This window comes from Anabrus simplex, chromosome 1 (assembly GCF_040414725.1).
Source record: "Anabrus simplex isolate iqAnaSimp1 chromosome 1, ASM4041472v1, whole genome shotgun sequence".
Classification (NCBI taxonomy): domain Eukaryota; kingdom Metazoa; phylum Arthropoda; class Insecta; order Orthoptera; family Tettigoniidae; genus Anabrus; species Anabrus simplex.
Window position 1 is genome coordinate 1,303,724,868 of NC_090265.1, and position 21,708 is coordinate 1,303,746,575.

Sequence of the window (21,708 nt, forward strand, 5' to 3'; positions counted from 1 at the left end):
CCAGCCTGATGAAAGCAGCCTACGCTTTTGATATTTCCTTATGAACATTTGGGAAATTGTTACTGAAAATATTACACTGTCTGACAAAAAGTTTGAAGCACCCAGAAGGGGAGAAGGAAACAAAATGAAACTTCACGTGTTGAGAGGGTATGTTTTATTATTTCAGGGAATAAAAATTGAGCCAAATTTACAATAACGTTGGTAGTACGAGCTCACTTATCAGTATGAAGTTCCACCACCTCTGGCCTGGTTGCAAGCCGTTGTATACTATCCTAAGGTAAGCTGGCCCACAACTGTCGTAACTGGCCCTTGATATCCTGGATACTGGCACTGGGATACGGGCTGATCCCACACATGTTCTATCGGGACCTTGCTGGCCACGGTAGTAACTCATCATCACGCAGAAAGTTCATAAAAATGCGTGCCGTTTGGGAATGAGCATTGTCCGTTAAAAATGGCAGCACGATACTGTCGCATGAGAGGTAACATGTGAGGACACAGGATGTCCGTGACCTACCGTTGTGAAGTCAGAGTCCCCGCAATCACTACCAGCCGTGGTGTGAAGTCATACCTGACGGTACCTCACACCATGACTCTAGGAGTAACACCACTGTGCGTCTACAAATCATTGGAAGAAAGGGACCTTAGCCTTGGTCATCACCATACTCGCAGACAATGGTCATCCCTGGTAATGTAGAACCGCAATTCCTCGCTGAACACAATGCGACGCCGTTCATCAGCAGTCGACGCTTCCCGGTCGCGGCACCACTCCAAAGGCAGCCGTTTGTGTTTTGGTGTTAACGGCAACCTACGCATAGGACGGCTGCTGCTAGTCTCCGACCAATGGAGCGGGATGACACAGAATGTTGCAGGGAATCAAGGAGTCCATTACGTGTTCTGAGATGGCAGGTGCAAGTGTAAAGGGATTACGATGTGCTTGTTGCACAATGCGGCTATCCTCCCTTGTTGTGGTCAGACGTGGTCGACCGGAACATTGACGAGATTGCCCGCCCTCACGTTCCCACGCAGTCCAACATTGGGCCATTGTCACATCCGAATGCCACACAAATCTGGATATTACATGATTTGACAAGTCGATCAATTGGAGACCCACAAAGGAACCCCTTCCAAACTCTGTCAGATGTTAATAAATAAATTCGTCTCACACGAGTACGCGGCATTTTCCCCTATCAGTCATGGTAGAAACACTAATGCACTCTGGTAGCCGTTTCACGTGTCACGGAGAATTGCAACTCTAATCTTTTACATAGGGTCTATACGTGGATGGTGTGTATATGTACAAAGTTATGACATCCGATCACTTCTTCTGATTGCTTAATTTTTTGTCAGCCAGTGTAGGTACTTTAGGAAACTTCGTATTGATTCATTTCAAAATGTCAAGTTCCTTTTAAAATAAAGCAGATTAGATCTCGAATCACCTATGATAAATGTTGTAGCGCATTTCAAATTCAACCTCTGCAATGTACCACCATCAACTTGTCATCAGCACGAACGCAGCAGACTGATTATAGTGCCTCTAATACGAGGTTGGGTACTATCCATCCTATATGCAAGAGAACGCTTGTCTGTGACCGGGATATTATGTTAGAAGAAATGCATGAATGATTACATACAGTTTATCACTTCGAACAGAGCCTACTGTGTTAAAGGAATGTATCGTAATTACATCGTTTCATGGGAGATTCCTTTACAATGTACTATCCGTCTGTATTTTGGAAAGGTAGTTTTAGAAGGTATGAACCCCTCTCCCATGGCACTAGAGCCCTTGACGGGCCTTGGCCTACCAAGCGACCACTGCTCAGCCCGAAGGCCTTCAGATTACGGGGTGTCATATGGTCGGCACGATGAATCCTCTCGGCCGTTATTCTTGGCTTCTAGACCGATCTTAGGAGGTATGTATCTACAAATTAACGAGATCAAGTATATGATTTCATTGAGAATGACGCCTGTATAAAGTCATTTGTAGAGATAGATGATGATGCTTGTTGTTTTAAGGGGCCTAACATCGAAGGTCATCGGCCCCATTTGTAGAGATAAATCATGTAACAATCGTCAGAGAAATAATCAGATTCAACATTCACCAACTAATGAAAGACTTCATTAAAGTTACCAGGTTATTGTAATAAATTTAGGTAGGGTATTACAGGCTCATGCCTTCCTAAAACAGATCTTCTGATGAAGGTGAGTGGTGTCTGCCACAGAAAGCTAACTGCGTATTAAGTGCAGTGACGGGAACTGTAGTGTGTGATGTGCGAGTTGCAGGAAGGTTAGAAACAGAACAAAAAATGCAGTGCACGAGCGATAGGAATTTACTCTACACGGTTTAATTGCCATGACATGTCCCGGAATCAAGAAATGAAGCACGTGGTTGAAAGACCAGAATTCTAATCCTTCTATCACGGTGTCAGTTATGAGCAAAGTGCATATTTATGATATGTGGCACTAACATAAAGTAATGAAGCTTCACACGCCGGTAAGATACTTCTAGTAACATTGTCCTTCGCTCGAAAACATGCTTCCAATAAACATCTGATTCTTATCACATAAATTAATTCCATTAAATAACTTTAAAGATTAATTGGCCCATAATTCGATTATTTCATTTAATTTAGTATGGCTATATCTAGCCGAGTGCAGCCCTTGTTAGGCAGACCCTCCGATGAGGGTGGGCGATATCTGCCATGTGTAAGTAACTGCTTGTTATTGTGGTGAAGAATAGTGTTATGTGTGGTGTGTGAGTTGCAGAGATGTTGGGGACAACACAAACACCCAGCCCCTGGGCCGTTGGAATTAACCAATGAAGGTTAAATTCCCCGACCCTGCCGGGAATCGAACCCGGGACCCTCTGAACCGAAGGCCAGTACGCTGCCCACTCAGCCAACGAGTCGGACATTCGATATTCATAATATATTTTAATCAAACTGACTTCAGAAAATCCACCAGAAATGTCCTATTAGATGTTTATGGTGTCAATTTATTCGTACCTTCACCTATGATTTCAGAGATGAGACAGATAAGGCGTTAGTCAGTGGGATGATAATTCCTCGTAAGTTAACTGCGACTTTGAAGTAGATAATATCAAACGCCTATGATTCTGTCATGCCTCGTAGGGATTTGAATCCCTCTCTGAGCATATAACTGGCATGCGACAATACCAGCAAACTTTAAGATACATAATGATCCGTAATAATTGGTTAGAACAAAACTAACTTGCTCTAAAAAGGTACCTACTATTGTGCCAAAAATTAATTTATGTGATGTGATTGCTAGAGAGCTTGAGTGATCGTGCATCTGCATCGCGAAATGATGCCATCAGAACATAAAATTAATGCAATTTTGTAATCACAGCAACTAGAACGTGTTAGAAAAAGAGTTAAAATCGTCCAGCAAATTCTTCTGAATAATAATTTACAGTATAACACGTAACTAAGTAAGGTAACCCCATTCATCAAGAAAGCGTATCTTATGCGTGCGATGTGTATTCAGATGTGTCAAAAAATGCCGCATGTCCAGACAGTATGTAGGATTTAACAAATTGCTCGCGTACTGTAACGCGTGAGAATCCCTTTGGAAACAACATGTCCGGGAGGTACGGAGGAATTGCTGATCATACTGCTCCAAACTTCAGCTATTTATATTGTCTGATGACAAAATTATAGTAAGTGAGCGAGGGAGTGTGATTAATTCACCAATGAACTTAACAGCTAAAGGTTTCTTGAAAAAGAAACTATCACGAACTGTGTAGTAGCCCAATTTTTTCCGTTATTCACCGATATATCCAGGAGTTATGTATAAGGAGAACATTATTGATGATCCTTGTTTTTTTAACGGGGCCTAACATCTAGGTAACTTACTTAGGAGACAGTTTCAGCAAAAACGAAAAAGATCAAGATCTCCGGAAGATTGTAGAGTATATTCCTGATAGCCATTTCACATAAACTATTTTTTTGCTAGTGGCTTTACGTCGCACCGACACAGACAGGTCTTTTGACGACGGTGGGAAAGGAAAGGCCTAGGAATTGAAAGGAAGCGGCCGTAGCCTTAGTTAAGGTACAGCCTCAGCATTTGCCTGGTGTGAAAATGTGAAACCACGGGAAATCATACTCAGGACTGCCGACAGTGGGATTCGAACCCACTATCTCCCAGATGGAAGCTTACAGCCGCGCGCTCCTAACCACACGGCCAAATCGCTAGGTACACAAACTTTTATGAAATATTGTTCCTGTACAGTGTGATATACGAAGACTGTGAGAATGATATGCCCTATACAGATATCAAAACAATAATATGCCCAGAATATCTCAAACAATTTTGTAACATGGATTTACTAGTTGTAATATCCTTAGAAATGTTGAGTGAACTGTGGTTTTCAAAACCTCCCAATGATTCACTGTTCATTCCCTTTGAAAGTCCTGTATGTCCTCACAATTGAGATTTGAATTACAAAACTTCAGAGTGACGTACAGTAGACGCTTTTATCTCAGTAGCTCAACAGTGTAAATTAATATGCAGAATCAATTATGTCGTTTGATATGTGCTATAAAGTGCTATTGAGTGCCTCCTGAAAGAAGTATTAATATGGACATACGGTGTTTTTAAAATGACCGAGTGTCTTGTATTTCGGATGAAATTTTAGACAGGTTTCATCAGTATGTCTACATGCCTCGGAACAAAAGAAATGATTTAAAATGCATTTAGTTTTCTAAATTTTGCTTAGAAATCAAGGTATTGCACCCATAAACCCAGCGTGTGAATAATTTAATTACATAAATGTATTTATTTGGTACTAGAAATATTGTGTAACTTCAGAATAAAGAAATACGCAGCTCTGGGTCAGTCACTGTTTGTTGTTCTGAGATAAAATAGCTTGCCGAACGGCCGTGCATCTGATAGCGATAACATGGAGAAAACTAAGGAGATCCTTCGCTGAATTCTTCTGCGCAGTTTGTAAGACGAAGAAAGAGATATTGTATTCTCCTTGAAAGCGATAAGCCACTCCAAAAACCTATCAACTTTGTTGGATTCCAGCCAATCAGAGAATTTCTACGCTCACTTGTTTGGCAGTACGGGCCAATGACCTTAGATGTTAGGATCCTTCAAACAACAAGCAAACAAGCAAGCATGTTGGCAGTTAGGAGCGAGATTACTTGTCCCATATGCGTCAGTGAAGCGGATTATTAACAGGTATTTTCTCTTGTGGACAGGAATGAATTATGAAGATTTACCTGCAGCTCAAACGTATTATTTTATGTCCGGTTTGGCTACATTCAGAAAATACACATCGGTCAGTGTAAAACAGCCACAATCACGTGAAGTGGCTATAGGGCTCACAGCAACTAAGTGCGATACGTGGACGACTTTAGCACTAGTGACGCTTTTCATTTAATTAGCACTGATCCAGTGTTCAGAAGAATACATTTGACTCCAAGAGACGGTGCGGATATTTGCATAATATGAAATGTCATGGAACAGTCTGAGGACCCAGGAACTCTGAAAATAATATCCGAGGATTGATACATCTGAGTGCGAAGTGAGAACGTTCATCGCAAGATACCGCGATACAGGCCGCGCAATGGACCAGCATCTTTTGTTTGAAATCGGCCGGGTGGGCCAACTCCTGCTTTTCAGCTCCGGAAAAGTGTTGAGACAAAGCCTACATTGTTTTGATTTGTGTTGGAAGAGTTCGAGTGAATTTAATACTCACTTCGGTGAATAAAAACGTTTTACTTAGTATTAACGTATTAATTTGTGCGTCGCTACAGACGGCATTAATTTGCAAAGAGATAACTTCACAATATTTCTGAATAGTTAAATACGTTGGAGAAGGGATGAGCCGTGATGGGCGATCCTAAATTATTAGCAATAAAATGATTCGTCTGTTACTAATATTTATATTTTTGCACATATTTGAAATTAGCTGTCGTTTTGCATTCAATATAGTACAAATATGCTAACTAGGCAATGTGCTCGCGAATTATGCCACAAAAATTATTAGTTCCAAATTTTTCCATCCAGAATTGGCAATATTCCGTAACTCTGACGTCAAAATATTCTTCCGGTACAATGTCAGTACCTTCGTGGCACATGTTGATTCATTTTGTGAAGTGAATCTTCGTTGAAACGTAAGAAAGTTGAACTTTTTCGTGTGAAACGTAATGCCTAGTTAGAAGGGGGACGGTGCACTACTAATGAAGTTGTTTTATCAGAATGGCAGCTATGGCAAAGCAGCATTGCAGGAATATCGCCGACAGAAACAGAAGAGAAGAGGTCCCATGACAAGTAACGGGATGAAGAAAATGATTAAGAAATTCGAGGAAACAGGTGCATTAGGCGTCGCACCAGGGAGAGGACGGCGGCCCATTCCCATGGATGTTGTTAATGAAGTTGATGTAGCTGTAGCAGAGAGTGCAGCACATTCTCCCAGTTCTGTAGCCAGTGCTCGAGCTGTGTCACATAAATTACCGCTACCCCGATCAAAAATTCACAAGTTTTTGCTGCTTATTTTACACTGGATACTGTTCAAAAATTGGAACCCCAAGATGTTTCACAATGCTATGACTTTGCCCTTCCATATCTGGCGGACGTACAAGCAGACAACATGTGTCCGGAGAATATTCTGTAGAGTGACGGGACGCATTTTACTCTGGAGGGTGCAGTGAATGCACAGAACTGTCGCATATGGGGCTTGGCTCTACCAAACGTTATGCGGAAACAACCACTGCATTCAGCTTACGTGAATGTTTGGTGTGGTTTTACAAACTCCTTCATTCTCGGCCCGTTTTTCTCTGAGGATGTGACCTCTCGTGGGCCTGTTAGGTGTATAGTGACATCTGCAGGTTATATCGACCTCCTTGTGCAACACGTGATTCCAGCTTTGCTGGAACGGAACTGTGACCACACCCTTATTTTTATGCAAGATTGGACAACATCACATATCGCCTGTATTTATTTATTTATTTATTTAGCTTATGGCTAGTACATAACTCTACATATAACGTTAAAAAATATATCAAGCAATATACCACTTCAAACAATCAACCAATCTTAAAAACAGGTCACAAACTCAAATCTAAACTGTCCAACCATTGTACAACACCGTCAGAAGCACACACAAACTCCTTCAGCTGACCGGAATATGACCTCCTTGGACATTCAATGGCAATATGACGGATGGTCTGTATCTTCTCACAACAGTCGCACTCAGGCGAGGAGCGCATACCCCACTTATGCAACAATGAACCACATCGACCATGATTGGTACGGTCTCTGTTGAGAAGAACCCAAGTTCTTCTGGGGAGATTAAAACCAGGTGGTGGCTGTTGAAGACTAAAGAGGGTCTGTCATACATCTGGCGCTGTGTTGGTCCACTCCAATTGCCATTCATCAGAACCATTAAAGTTCCTATTGATGAGTTTCCTTGCAGTCTGAATGGGCGGAGAACCTTCAGTAACGGCCGCATTATGCCTATGCATTTTCCAGATGCATAGCCTTCGAGGTCCCCCGACCTAAATCGATGTGACTTCTGGTTATGGGGATATTTGAAAGATCGTTCCTATTAGGAGCATGTCCGCTCTCTGCCTTCATCCAATATGCTGCGGGCAACTGTCGATCATGCCGTGTTGACCGATCCAGCATGTTGCTGAGTTCGGAGGCCATATTGAACAGTGTTTGTAACCATAAATGCTAATAAGCCCCCAGAACCGCCGTTATCATATGTTCTTTCCTGCCTTTTTTTCTGTGACCTCTACCATTGCTTACAGCTCTACCTCTACCTTCGCCGAATGGAACAACTTGGAACTAAAAATTTTGTGGCATAATTCGCTAGCGCACTGTTTAGTTAGCGTATATACGAAACATCACACGATCATTACAGCCCGTGCTGTACCGCGCTGAATACCATAACTTTAATTGTGGGCACCCGGTACATTTCTGAAATGGTCAAGTTTCAGACAATAGTCAAATTTTATCTCTGTTTCGTTTTCATTTTTAGTTAGAGAGTATTAATGATATGGCTGGATTAATTTCACGTCACATTAACTACCTTTATGATTTTCGGTGGCGGCCAGATCGGAGATTTTCGTCCCAGAGGAGTCGCTTTTCCCTGCCATCAGCCACCACCGGACAGAGCCGGGATCGAACCCGTCAATTTGGTGTCAGAAGGCCAGGGCTCTACCAACTGAACCACTCACACTAGCTCGTACGTACGGAATAGTACCAAGTACTGCACACCTCATCCCGTGTTGTGGTCTTTAGTAATAAAATATTGTTTCACTCACATTACGACTACAGGTTATAACGGTTCAATACCGTTACGAACATTATTATTATTATTATTATTATTATTATTATTATTATTATTATTATTATTATTATTATTAAATATAATTATGTTTATATTCGATTCCATCGTCAAGTTTCACTGTTAACTATTTATCGCTCCCTCCATTTTATTTTCATTAACTATGTATTATATAAAAGTTGGATTGATCAAATACGTGTGTGAGAATCAAGGGATGAATTTTGTATATATGGTGAGGCTTGTTAAAGTATGCAGTCAGAAGCTGCCATAGTTGCACAACGCAACTATTAATAGTTAGGAGTGTGGACATGTGGAGGTATATCCACTGTCCTAGGGGCAAGCTGGCACACGACACCATGAGGCTAACAGTCTGGGTCGCGTGGCCAAGCCGTTCAGAAGCGGGAACATTTCAAGTATTGCGAGATCACGTGGGATGTTGATCGGAGGCGCCATTAGCTAGCCGAGTGTGGAATGTGAAGAGCGGGAGATTGATGGTAGGAGAAGCCATGTGACCGACACAGATAGGTCTTACGACGATGATGGGAAAGGCTTAGGAATGGGAAGGAAGCGGCCGTGGCCTTAATTAAGGTACAGCTTCAGCATTTGCCTGGTGTAAAACTGGGTGACCACGGAAAACCATCTTCAGGGCTGCCAACATTGGGGTTCGAACCCACTATTTCCCGGATGCAAGCTCACAGCTGCGTACCCCTAAACGCACGGCCAACTGGCCCGGTAAAGCCCGTTCTAACAACACAGAAGTATAGATAAACCTCCGTATACTAGCTACCCGGAAATCTTTCTGTTAATTTCCTGCTTCCTTTAGGTCGTACGTGTACTGGTAACTCAGTTAATTCAAGCCCTCAACATTTTTGTGTCAGGACGGGTGCGGTAGACAAGTTGTGTTGTCACTGACTTCTCAGCAACGAAACTACGATTCAAATCCCGATCAATTGGGAATTTTTCAAACCAGAATACCACGTTCTTGTGGCCATGGTTCTAATTTCGCATAAAACTATAGATCACGACGTCAACAGCCATACAAACCTACAAGCAAGTTTGGTTTTTGTAATATAAACTATACATTCCGCAGTCTACCTTTTGTTTGTATTACTAGTATTACCATTTGTAATACTGTTCATACTGCAAATATCACCGCACTGAGCCGGGATCGAACTCAGCAGTTCGGAGTCAAACGTCCAGTGCCCTGCCAATTGAGCCATTAACCCTATCTCGTTCCTGCTGATTAGTGTCATGTATAGAGCACCCCATTCCATCCTGTGCTCTTTAGTAATAAAATATATTTTTCATTCTCTTACACAGACTGCACGTGTCTCTGGCACACATTAGCAATGTACTTTATGAATATGTGGGTGGTATCAGCCGTGTATGAGAAACTGTGGGTTATTGTAGTGGAGGATAGTGTTGTCTCTTAAAAGGAAGGGAATATCACGTCCTTGTGATTCGTATTCGTCGTAAAACTCAAGATATTAACAGGCAAGTAAAAGTACAATCCATCTCTCGTTTCAAATTTTAGAAAAATTGGGTAAAGTTTTCCTCAGATTTGAAGAGTTTATTAATAATAATAATAATAATAATAATAATAATAATAATAATAATAATAATAATGAGGACCCTCTAAAGAGTGTGGTTACCATCTTCTATGGGAAACTGCGTGTTATCGTGGTGGAGGATAGTGTTGTGTGTAGCTTAAGAGTTGCTGCGGTATTGCGAACAGCACAAAACCCCAGTTCCCGAACAAACGGAATTAGCCATTTAAGACCATAATCTCTGACACTGTCAGGAATCGAACCTGGGGCTATCTTAACCGAAGGCCACTGTGCTGACCATTCAGCCAAGGATATGGACATAAGCGGCTGTGAATATCGCTTTAAGGAAGCTATCAGTAAGAACACATGGCATCCCTAGGATAGCGACCATAATATCGGAATAAAAGAGTCTAAATATCACCGATAGATTTTTGTGACTACTACTTTTGGGGAGGAGAACTCCTAATATGAGCTCCTAGAGTATTTTACGTTTCGATTTTTAGAAAACGAATTACCATCATTTTCCATAATACAAGAACTTAGTCAAGCTACCAGTTACGAGAGGCCATTCTGATAATTACGTTGCCAGTGGCTACACATTAAATCTCCGTATGTTTCACGCATTATCACCCAGAATGGAACTCCTTTCACGACTGGTCATGACAATGGATAAAACAGACTGTACAGTAGTACAATACTTTACGGACGTGCGGGAATGAGAATCAGCCTTGTAAGCCAATTACTGCCGGCAGTAGAACATTTGCATGAGGACAATTGAACGGATCTTCATTTACAAGCAACCCGATGCACTGAATGAGAAACATGAGCAATATTCGTCGCCCGGAAGGCGTACAGTGTGTGAACGAGGCTTGGCTCGCCTCAGTCTACCTTCAGGCATTTTCTGAGAGCTGCCAGTGACATCATCATCTTCAACATCCGCCGACATCAAGCGACTGCAAATTTTAAAACACAGGTTTTTCCAAAGAAAACTCATATATGAAGTTCTTTGAGTTGTTATCACTTCTTCCTGATTTATCGAAGGCAAAGCAAAATCATCTCCGTACAGGCAATGAACGCCCTTGGAGGACTGGAATGTGCAGGCGTCCATTGCGCGCAACCTCTGCACTGGTAGGGTAGAGTGGTTAGCTGTACGCCTGGCAGCCTGTACCCCAGGAATTAACCTGGTACATATTTCTGGTTGTAGACCGCAGGTTATGCATTTCTGGAAGCGGAAACGTCATGTCTTAAATGTTTCGGCTTCCTGATGGGGTATCGAATCCACGTCCTTCCGGGTGAACGTAGCACGAATTTGCCATCTTGACCAGGCTATTACATTGGTATAATTAAGAGCATGAGGTAAATAAGAGAGTTTTCAATCAGAAATTAAATGCTATAGTTTTTTGTCGTATGATTATAATATTTTAAGACCGGCTCCTTTGCTAAACGGTCAGCCTACTGGCCTTCGGCTCAGAGGGCCCCGGGTTCGATTCCTGGAGAGGCCGGAGATTTCGACTCTGAATGGTTAATTCCTATGGCTCTGGTAGTGGGTGTTTGTGTTTGTTCCGGCACATTACTCTTTATATTAACACAACACATCTTACTACTAATCACCACAGAAATACGTAATAGCGAATACTTCCCTCCACATAGGGTTGGCGTCAGGAAGGGCATACGGCCGTAAAACAGGGCGACACATTTCGCACCCGGGACCCCACGAGTGCAGGAAAGGCGGTAGAAGAATAAGAATATTTTATGGAGAATAAACATTACATTGCTCCAAGGTTGGTTTGAAGTTACAATTTGTAAACTACTCAGATTAAAACGAATTCACTTCAGGTAGGCATAATAAGAAGGGTTTCCGTACTTATGCTCAATAGGCTAAATCTAATAACAGTAAAGACATTAATCTTCAGTAGCGGTTCAATAAATTTTGGATGTTGGTAAATATTTACACAATTTTTGATGGATATAAAATTATATTAATTTGTTTTTCACCATTTACGTTTCTAGACCAGTGAAAGTTTTAGAGTGAAATCATGTGCTTATATTTATTAACAGATAATTATAAATCTTGGTCTGTTTTATTGTTTGCCTTTCTTCGCGTCAAAACTACTTGTCCGATCAACCTCAGTTTTCGTACCCCGACACGAGGAGCCATTTTCGGTCAGCGATATCCGGAAGTGTTTGTCTGTATGTACTGTATGTGTGCGTTGCCCAGCCAAATCTATGGCACGCAATGTCTGGAATATTTAACATGCGTGGGCACAGCATTTCACCGATCACGCATGCCTGCGTGCTCCAAGTAATGAAGCTGTCAACGTCACCACAAATGAACTTTTACAAGAAATATACAAGTCTGTCGACACTACATGCAATACAGATGAGGCTGTCAACTACACGACAGAGCTTTTGGACAGCTTAGAATAATACAGACTAACCCCGATTATCTTGCAGCGGATTACTGTGGCACTGATTATCCTTCTCAGGGATATAAATTCTTCTTCCCTCTGCAATTGAACACGACTCTGAGTCAAGAAACTGATGTCGAATATTACTGAAGCCACAATCATGCCGCGGGCAATTACTATTAATTCATGGATTCAAACCATCCCCTCTAATATACCGGTTCACTTTAAACATCTGCAGTTCCCCGTTCGTTTGAGTTTCACTATGCGCATCAGCAAGGCACAAGGACCTCCCACGTTACGTGTACGGAGTTTCTTGCAGCTGCGGAAGGCCATGTAAAGTCGAAGAGTATCAAAGGGAACAAACTGATCATAGCCGCTTCTCCAATGGTCAAGTGAACGTTGGTTGTTCAAGAGTTGAAAAGCCTAGCACACTACACTACTTAGCTCCAAATAGAACACTTAATATAGTTTATCCAGAAGCTCTATAAGGATAAATTAGTTTGTTTTTATATAATATGGTGTTTTAAATTATTTTAACATTAATTGTACCATACATCAGCCCGGTGTCATAAAGCGTTGAAAGTAACAATAGAATTAAAAATAAAATAATGTAATTCAAGCAATTTATATAATAATTGTGTGTGTTAACCCGGGAGTGGTCGCTTGGGTTTTGTCAATATTAATGGTCGCACCGGGTCTCTCAGACCCATTTTTTTTCTGTGTTTTACTATTAGATTTTTATACTTTATTTCCAATTACAGTATTATAAGACATTATTTCGTTTATTTTACAGCACTTTACATGACTACAATATTTAACTATCCCGTTTCTTAACCCAAAAAAATATTTTTATAATTGCGTTAAAAACGGATTGTTTTCTGTTAACTTGTGAAAGGTTAAACATGGTAAAGGTAAAATGTATTTTACATCATTTTTTTCACTTTTTCCTGCATCTACATGCTCAAAGCAACACTTTCATCTATTTTCTACACAGTCTTAATAGAGTATATTTTTGAGAATTTCACACTTGAACTATTGATACAAAAATATGGATTTTTTAGGTATGTGTGAATTATTTGTCATAATTCATAAAAGAAAAATCAAATTAGTTTTAGAAACACATCCAAGTACAGAGTAACATCACTTTAATCAATTTCTATGCACATTCTGCAAATGAAATTTTGGCACTTGGGGCAGATGAAGGATGACTTCCTGTCTTTGTTTGCTGGGCAGACCGGGCGAGTTGGCCGTGTGTGTAGAGGCGCGCGGCTGTGAGCTTGCATCCGGGAGATAGTAGGTTCGAATCCCACTATCGGCAGCCCTGAAGATGGTTTTCCGTGGTTTCCCATTTTCACACCAGGCAAATGCTGGGGCTGTACCTTAATTAAGGCCACGGCCGCTTCCTTCCAACTCCTAGGCCTTTCCTACCCCATCGTCGCCATAAGACCTATCTGTGTCGGTGCGACGTAAAGCCCCTAGCAAAAAAGAAAAAAAAAAAAAAATTTGCTGGGCAGAAATGACCAAGAGCTTCTTCATGTTCAGATTCCTCCAATATGAAATGAATCCAGGCAGAATTAGCTTCATCCATTGTTACACAGAAGAAAATGTGTAATAAACTAACAATGCGAAGTTTGACATCAAAGACTAACGTTAACAGTCGCACCGGGTCTGCGAGACCCTGAACAGCCTGTACGCGCAAAGTTTCCAAGGCAACTGAGAGCGGGCTACTGTGTTCGGTTGAAGGTCGGGAGCCAAGAAGCTACCAGGGATGGGGAAGCGCTGGGTTCATTCCAAAAACAGGAACACCAATAAGTATGTCCGCCCGGGTCTCGTAGACCCATCGCGACCACTCCAGGGTTAATTAATATAATGTTTTAAAATTTGCTTTTAAATAAATGGTTTAAAAACATATAACGGTTTAATTAATATACGCCGAATAGTCATTAATATATGGGAAGTTCTAATTCAAAGTAACAAAATGCGTAAATAATTACTGTGAACCAGAACTTCAATTATGAAAGTCCTATCGCTGATGATCTTCTTTTCGAAATTTGTTGCTAATGAACCTCTGAAGTATAAATAATAATAATAATAATGCTATTATCTTTATGTCACATTAACTTTTATGGTTTTCGGAGTCGCCGAGGTGCCATAATTTAGTCCCTCAGAAGTTCTTTTACGTGGCTCTAAATCTACAGACACGAGGCTGACGTATTTCAGCACCTTCAAATACCACCGGACTGAGCCAGGATCGAACCTGCCAAGTTAGAGTCAGAAGGCCAGCGCCTCAATTTTCTGAGCCACTCAGACTGACCTCTCTGAAGTGTAAAGTACTCAAAAGAATTGCAAGGCGCTTGAGTGGTGGGATGTGGAAATATTTCACTGTTTCGATTTTAATGGACTACTCTCGTCTTAAACAGACCGGATAGCACTTCTCTCTTATATACATAGAGAGTTTTGCATTTATATAAAATTCAAGCACATTATTTTCTTTAGAGCAAAATGTTTCACTTACATACTCATAATGCAGTAAGTAAAATGGAACAACATGTCACCCTGTTACGTGTGCGGAGTTTCTTGCAGCTGTGGAAGGCCATGTTAAGTCCAAGAGTATCAAAGGGAACAAACTGATCATAGCCGCCACAGTTCCAGCAGAAATTTTCAGCAGCTCGACGCTCGAACGCCTTAAATCTGTGATGCTCCGTACAAGCTACTTGAAGTTCGATATTGACGATTTTCGACTTTTTGGCATTCTGATGAGCCACTGTATTTTCTCGAATATGTTTTCTATTTTAGATATTGATTAATCATATTTCATAACATTTTACGAAAGTAAGAATATTTTCACATTTCTTCCCACATCAATTTTCTCAAAAATCAATATATTACTTATTTTTTCCATATACAGTAAGTGTAGAATACGCTGAAACAAATCAAACGACACATCACATGAAATGCGATGTATCTCAAGATGGGACCACCACTGTATTACCCGATGACGCTATACCGAGGTCAGACACTTAAGATACCATTTTATTTTTTGTATAAAATTAGATTTTGAACATTGTCGTCACACGTCCTATTTCGACTTAAAAGATGTCATGATTTTGTAACGCTCTTTGGCCTAAGGGTGTATTCTACATCAAAAACCTAAAATGTTTGTTTCTCAATATCATGTAGATAAATAATCAATCGCATTTCCTCGCGCCATTTCAAGCGAAATAATGGTATATGAAAGGATTCTGGAACCAGTTAGATTATGCACGGTGTTAAAGAAAAAGACGCAGTATATTATGGTGTAGACATAAGCCTGAAAATAAGGTACTTACGTTAGAGACCTCGTTAGTGTCATGGAAGCCAGCCTGGGAATCCTACAAAATAGCTCTCCTCTACTACTTGTGGCTTAGAGTGCCAGTGACAGGCAGTAGACTTGTTAGCACTCTCACATCCATACTCTCCAGCACGTTCCCGCATCTAAGAATGCAATACAACTACAAAGAGTCGTGCAGCTTTAACTAGCTTCTCTATGAATTTTCAGTTAGGTAGAGTGATGTTAAAATCCAAATACTGAACTACAATGACGAACCAAATTAAGCCCCAAAAAATTGAAGACAGTACGTTTTTAGTGAATGTACTTTTAAGAGGAATCGTTACTGAAATATGAATATTATGTGATCATATCGTTTCTTTAATTACCATTCCCTGAATAAATCGTCCGAACATTAATCTACTATGGAATTATATAGCTTCAGTCACTTATTTCCTACAAAAAGTCCTCAATAATTCTTTAATGAACAGTTCATAATAATTCATAGTCCTGCATTTGTCTCCTCCGCTTTGCATATACAATACATAAACCAAACCAAACCAAACCCCATGGCACTACAGCCCTTGAAGGACCTTGGCCTACCAAGCGACCGCTGCTCAGCCCGAAGGCCTGCAGATTACGAGGTGTCGTACGGTCAGCACGACGAATCCCCTCGGCCGTTATTCTTGGCTTTCTAGACCGGGGCCACTATCTCACCGTTAGATAGCTCCTCAATTCTAATCACGTAGGCTTAGTGGACCTCGAACCAACTCTCAGGTCCAGGAATAAATCCCTGACCTGGCCAGAAATCGAACCCGGGGCCTCCGTGTAAGAGGCAAGCACGCTATCCCTACACAACGGGGGATACTGTGCATAAATGCATTAAACTTCATTAAGGACTGTTATGCCTTTCAGCAAGCTTCTGTGAATTAACTAAGTGCCTCACAAGCTTCTACTTGTAAATACAAGGGGTAGCTCCATGGCCATGTTCAGATCCACATCTCTTACTTTTAAATCACAAAAATCTGGGTCCATCCATCACTGTCCTGGGATAAATCTACTGTTCGTGCCCTGCACGACCAGAGTCCGTATACCATGTTAAATCCTGTGGACAAAGGCGACCGTACGTAGAAGTAACCACTCTACCCCTCCAAGTGCCGACGTTACCTTTCACCCCTCTAAGGACCTTCTTGACCTACACGGAGGTGACTTTTGATTTGCTTAAGCTTGCCAAGTTTCACATGACCCGTTTGGACCAGCGGATTTGACAAGAGAGTATATCATTTTGGTACTATATGTTGTGTTGCTACGCATTTCGTTCAGTGCAGCTCAGTATTTGTTAACAGTGCAAGCAGCAGGACCATGAGCAAGTCAACTGAAAAGGAGATCCAAGAATGATTAAGCAGTGGTATATTTATACCAGGAATGAAATGATTTTTAAGTCCAATATCCAAAAATATTCAGGTACCAAATAAGCCAATAGGTTTCTAGAAATGCAGTTGTTTTCAGGATTCTCAAGAATATTACAAGTCTGAAAATTTGAAGAAAAATTACCACAGTCTATAAATATTTTAGATAATGACAAAATATTTATGCCGTACAGCATATGATGTGCACCAAGGACTTGAGACCATTTCTCACTATTTAGGGTAAACGCGTTACCTTAATTTGGGGCAGTCGTTTTTTTAAATGGCTAAAAGTAATATTGCTCGGTAGATATTAAAGATGCCATACCCTCTCGAGTAACATCAGCTAGGAAAGTACAAACATTCGCAGACAAATTACGTAGTAAAATTCTTTCCGATGTAGTGTAAGTTCTTCACTCTGGTAGCTCTGCCAGTATCACTAATATTCTTCTTCCTCTTTTTCCACACCATTTTGGGGTCGCGTGTGTGTACTGTGTTACACCTGTGGACATTGCCTTCACCGTGTCTTTACGGCTGTATGCCCTTCAAGATACCAACCCTATATGAAAGAATATCAATGTCCTACCTCTTACATCACGCATGTGACAACGCTCTTCCTATGCATTATTTCTCTTAATGCTGGTCATACCTCTCAGACACACACTGATATACATTTCAACAGAATAATTTTCGTTCTGTTCAGTTTCCTATGCTTATGTGTAAAGGAAGACGAACCTTTAATACACCGTACAAGCATAGATTCCTACAGTACGGTAATATATTGGTTGCTCGTAAATCGAAAAGGGGTAAGGCAAGTTGGGTGCAAGGTAATACCTCAGAGAGAACAGACAATAGAACTGGAATTAGTGTATTTGGTCCCGGCTCAGTCGTTATTTGAAGGTACTCAAATACGCCAGCTTCGTGTCAATACCTTTCCTGGCACATATTCCAGGCCCCTCCTCCCAGCTTCTCCAAAAATCGTGAAGGTAGTTAGAACGTAAAATCAACAGAAAAAGAACTTGCTTTATTTACATTTGGTCTATGTTAAGCTGTTTCCATAGCAGTCGTTTTTATGAAGTAATAATGTTTAGCCCTGGCGAAACTGATAAATAATGCAGTGAAATTTTCAACGGAGTGCAAGGCACTGATCGAGTGCGATAATGGGATAACATAGCAGCTCCTTCGTTGGACAATGTTGGGTTGTCTCTCGAGACCAAACCGCTTCCCATTTGATACAGACTGTAAATTTGTGTTCAAACTGCCGACAGAGTGGTGCAAAGTAAAAAAAAAATCACTTAATTTCACAACGTTTAGAAAATCAGTCACTAAAGCAAAATGATTCCATAATACATTAATCTTCGGGCGATTTATTCAGGGAATGGAAAACGCTTTCTTACATTTCATAGATCTTCTCGTTTACTAATCTAGTTTCTCAGGCGTGGAGCATTAAAAGTTTTCGTCTGTCCATGCTGAAGGTTCATAATATCTTCTTAAAACTGTAATGGTCAATATTAACGAAAAACAATTATCCATTATTGGTATGTAAGCCTGTCTTTGACAGTCGAAATTAGAATATGAAATGTAAATGAAAAATGTAAATGAACTTATTATTAAGAGTTACACCACCCATGTTTATGCACCTCATTTAATAGAACCATAACATGCATTATAAAATTTCGTTGTATTGATTAATTTCGTGTGGCTTTTTCCAGCCGAGTGCAGCCCTCGTAATGCCCCTTGCTCACGGAAAAATTTTCTGTCAAATTTATTGTACAATAATTTAATTTTATAAAATTTCAGTTGCTCACAGTCAAATTCAAGTTTTATAAAACCTTTAATAAAACTTATCATAAAACAGGACATGTTATATTCCGTAAAATTAATTTTACGAAACGAACCAATCTGCGAAGCTGACATCACGATGATGCTGGCGCTACGTCCTGAGAAGATTGTGAAGCTCGATTGTAAACAAACACGTCTTTCTAAAATGGCAGGATCCGGGTGGACTAAAGAAGCTGTTAGTGTTTTACTGGACGAATACAGAAATATCCTTGTTTGTAAGAAGTTAAAACGCCACTTTATCACAACAGAAATGCAAGAAGAGAGGCAGAAAACACAATCGCCGAATTCCAATATGAATGCTCGTCTTCTAACCTCATCTAATTTTCGACCAAGTACAGCAATCCTCCACCTTCTTCTCTTCTTTTGATCCAACCCTGAGTCCAACATTTCCTGGCATTTCTTTTCCTCCATTTTACCACTGTACAACATATAATTGCAGCTAAAGCAGAAAGTTTTGCTTTGTTTGTTGGAGCCATACTCTAAAACACACTGTAAGTCGAACAGCTGATTCTTGGTTTAAAAGTTTATCCATAGATGGCAACACAGACACACCTTAGTTCAGAAGTGAGTTCATAGATGGCCATCCTGATGCTTCCACGGATTTTATGACATCATTTTACCGTGAGCAACGCAACTTGTCTTCACAAAATTTTATAAAATTAATTGCACAACAAATTTTACGAAACATTTCACCGTGAGCAATAGGCATAAGGCAGACCCTCCGATCAGGGTGGGCGGCATCTGCCATTTGTAGGTAACTGCGTGTTATTGTGCTGGAGGATACTGTTATGTGTCCTGTGTGAGTTGCAGCGATGTTGGGAACAGCACAAACACCCAGCCCCCGGGCCATTGAATTAACCAATGAAGGTTAAAATCCCCGACCCTGCCGGGAATATAACCCGGGACCCTTTGAAACGAAGGCCAGTACGCTGACCATTCAGCCAACGAGTCGGACAAAAACTCGTGTCCTCATCCCGAGGTGGTGCAGCTCTTTTCAGGCACAACCCCAGAGGAGTTGAGTTGTATGTACCATTTCAAACACTTACCAGCCCTCCTGCCAGTTTTTCAAATTTCTGGTGGGATCGGGAATCGAACCCGGGCCGTTGAGGACGGCAGCTAATAACACTAGCCGTTACGCTACGGAGGCGGACAATTTCGTTGTGAACTATACTGAGTGCAGTTGTAGATGGCAGTTATATTTAGACATAAATACATCTGTGGAACATTGAGAAAGCTGTATTTTGTCGTCCAGGGATGAAAACCAGAGTAGCGAGTTTTATTCCAAATATAAGTAAAGAGTTTGTATCTAAATGATACTAATAATAATAATAAAAATAAACCATGATGCAGGTCTGCCTAACAATTAGGAAATTCCGGTTTTGCCGTCTTCTGTCAACGAAAGCGAAATTCTACTGAAATGATGCTGTTGCTATAAATTTTATTCTTGTCGGGTGACACCAAGAGTGCCACCGGAGATTATCGACATGCCAACAACGACAAGGCGAGCCAATATTTTTCACCGTCTTCCTTAAATTTACTACCTCAACCGCGAACCGACTTTGAACGTGGGATGGTCATCGGCGCACGGCGCAAGAGGTCAAAGCATTGCGGAGACTACACGCGAATTCGGGTTTCGGAGGTCAATAGTGTCGAGCGTGGACTTCAATATCGCAGAGAGAGAATGTTACCTACTAGGCAAACACGGTCTTATGGTGACGATAAAAAGGAAAGACCTAGGAGTGGGAAGAAAGCGGCCGAGGCCTTAATTAAGATACAACCCCAGTACTGGCCTGGTGTGAAAATGGGAAACTACGGGAAACCATCATCAGGGCTGCTGACAGTGGAGTTTGAACACACTATCTCCCGGATGCAAGCTCACAGCTGCGCGCCCCTAAACGTGCGGCCAACCTGCCCGGTGACACATCATACATATATGCGTAATGAATATTATGGCCTCCAACTCTTCGGGCGACACAGTCCAGTCCTTTTTCTTGAGTTCTTTCTGAGCGTTTGAATCTGTGTGTCGTTTCGTTAGAAGAAGCATCGATTCATCAAATAGGAGAGGAAAGGCACTAATGGCAAAGTCATCAATTCGGTATTAAGCATACTTCCCACTGTTTCAGGACGTTCCTGCAGCCCACCTTATAGATAAAGAATTTGAATCCAAGACCTCCCACTTGAGCGACCATTTTTAATGATTAAACATCTGAGACTGAGAAATCTGAGGTGAGTTCGGAGGCAGATTAGCACATTCGACTCCTCCTGCTAATACTTCATTCTCTGACTCATTATGATCTTTGTCCTCACTATTCTCGATTGTCTTAAACAAACGATGGTCATCTGAATCGAAGAGTTCAGTTTCAGATTCAACATATGAATTTTCTAGCATACGAGACACCTCAGTAGAAAGATGATCGTAACATGACATGTCTGTAAGAACACTTTCTAAATTATGAGATGAATACAATAATCCCGCTTAATGGAACACTCATCTGACATTAAAAGCTCAACAATACTGATAATTCGGGCCGGGTATACACTATCGCCTGACAATGCCAATGACCCCTTCCACTGTCAAAAATATATATTAAAATGTAAAAATAGTGCTGGGTACGATATATCACCGTAAACAGGACACAAAATATGAAAAGTCAAGGTATTTGAAGAAACGCGATAAAATAGTGCGCGCATTATTAAATAAAAATGAAGGTTTGCTTCATTTTGACCCCTTCCGCTGTTTCATTGTTAAGCATTCAACATGATAATATAATATAATATAATATAATATAATATAATATAATATAATATAATATAATATAATATAATATAATATAATATAATATAATATAATATAATATAATATAATATAATATAATAT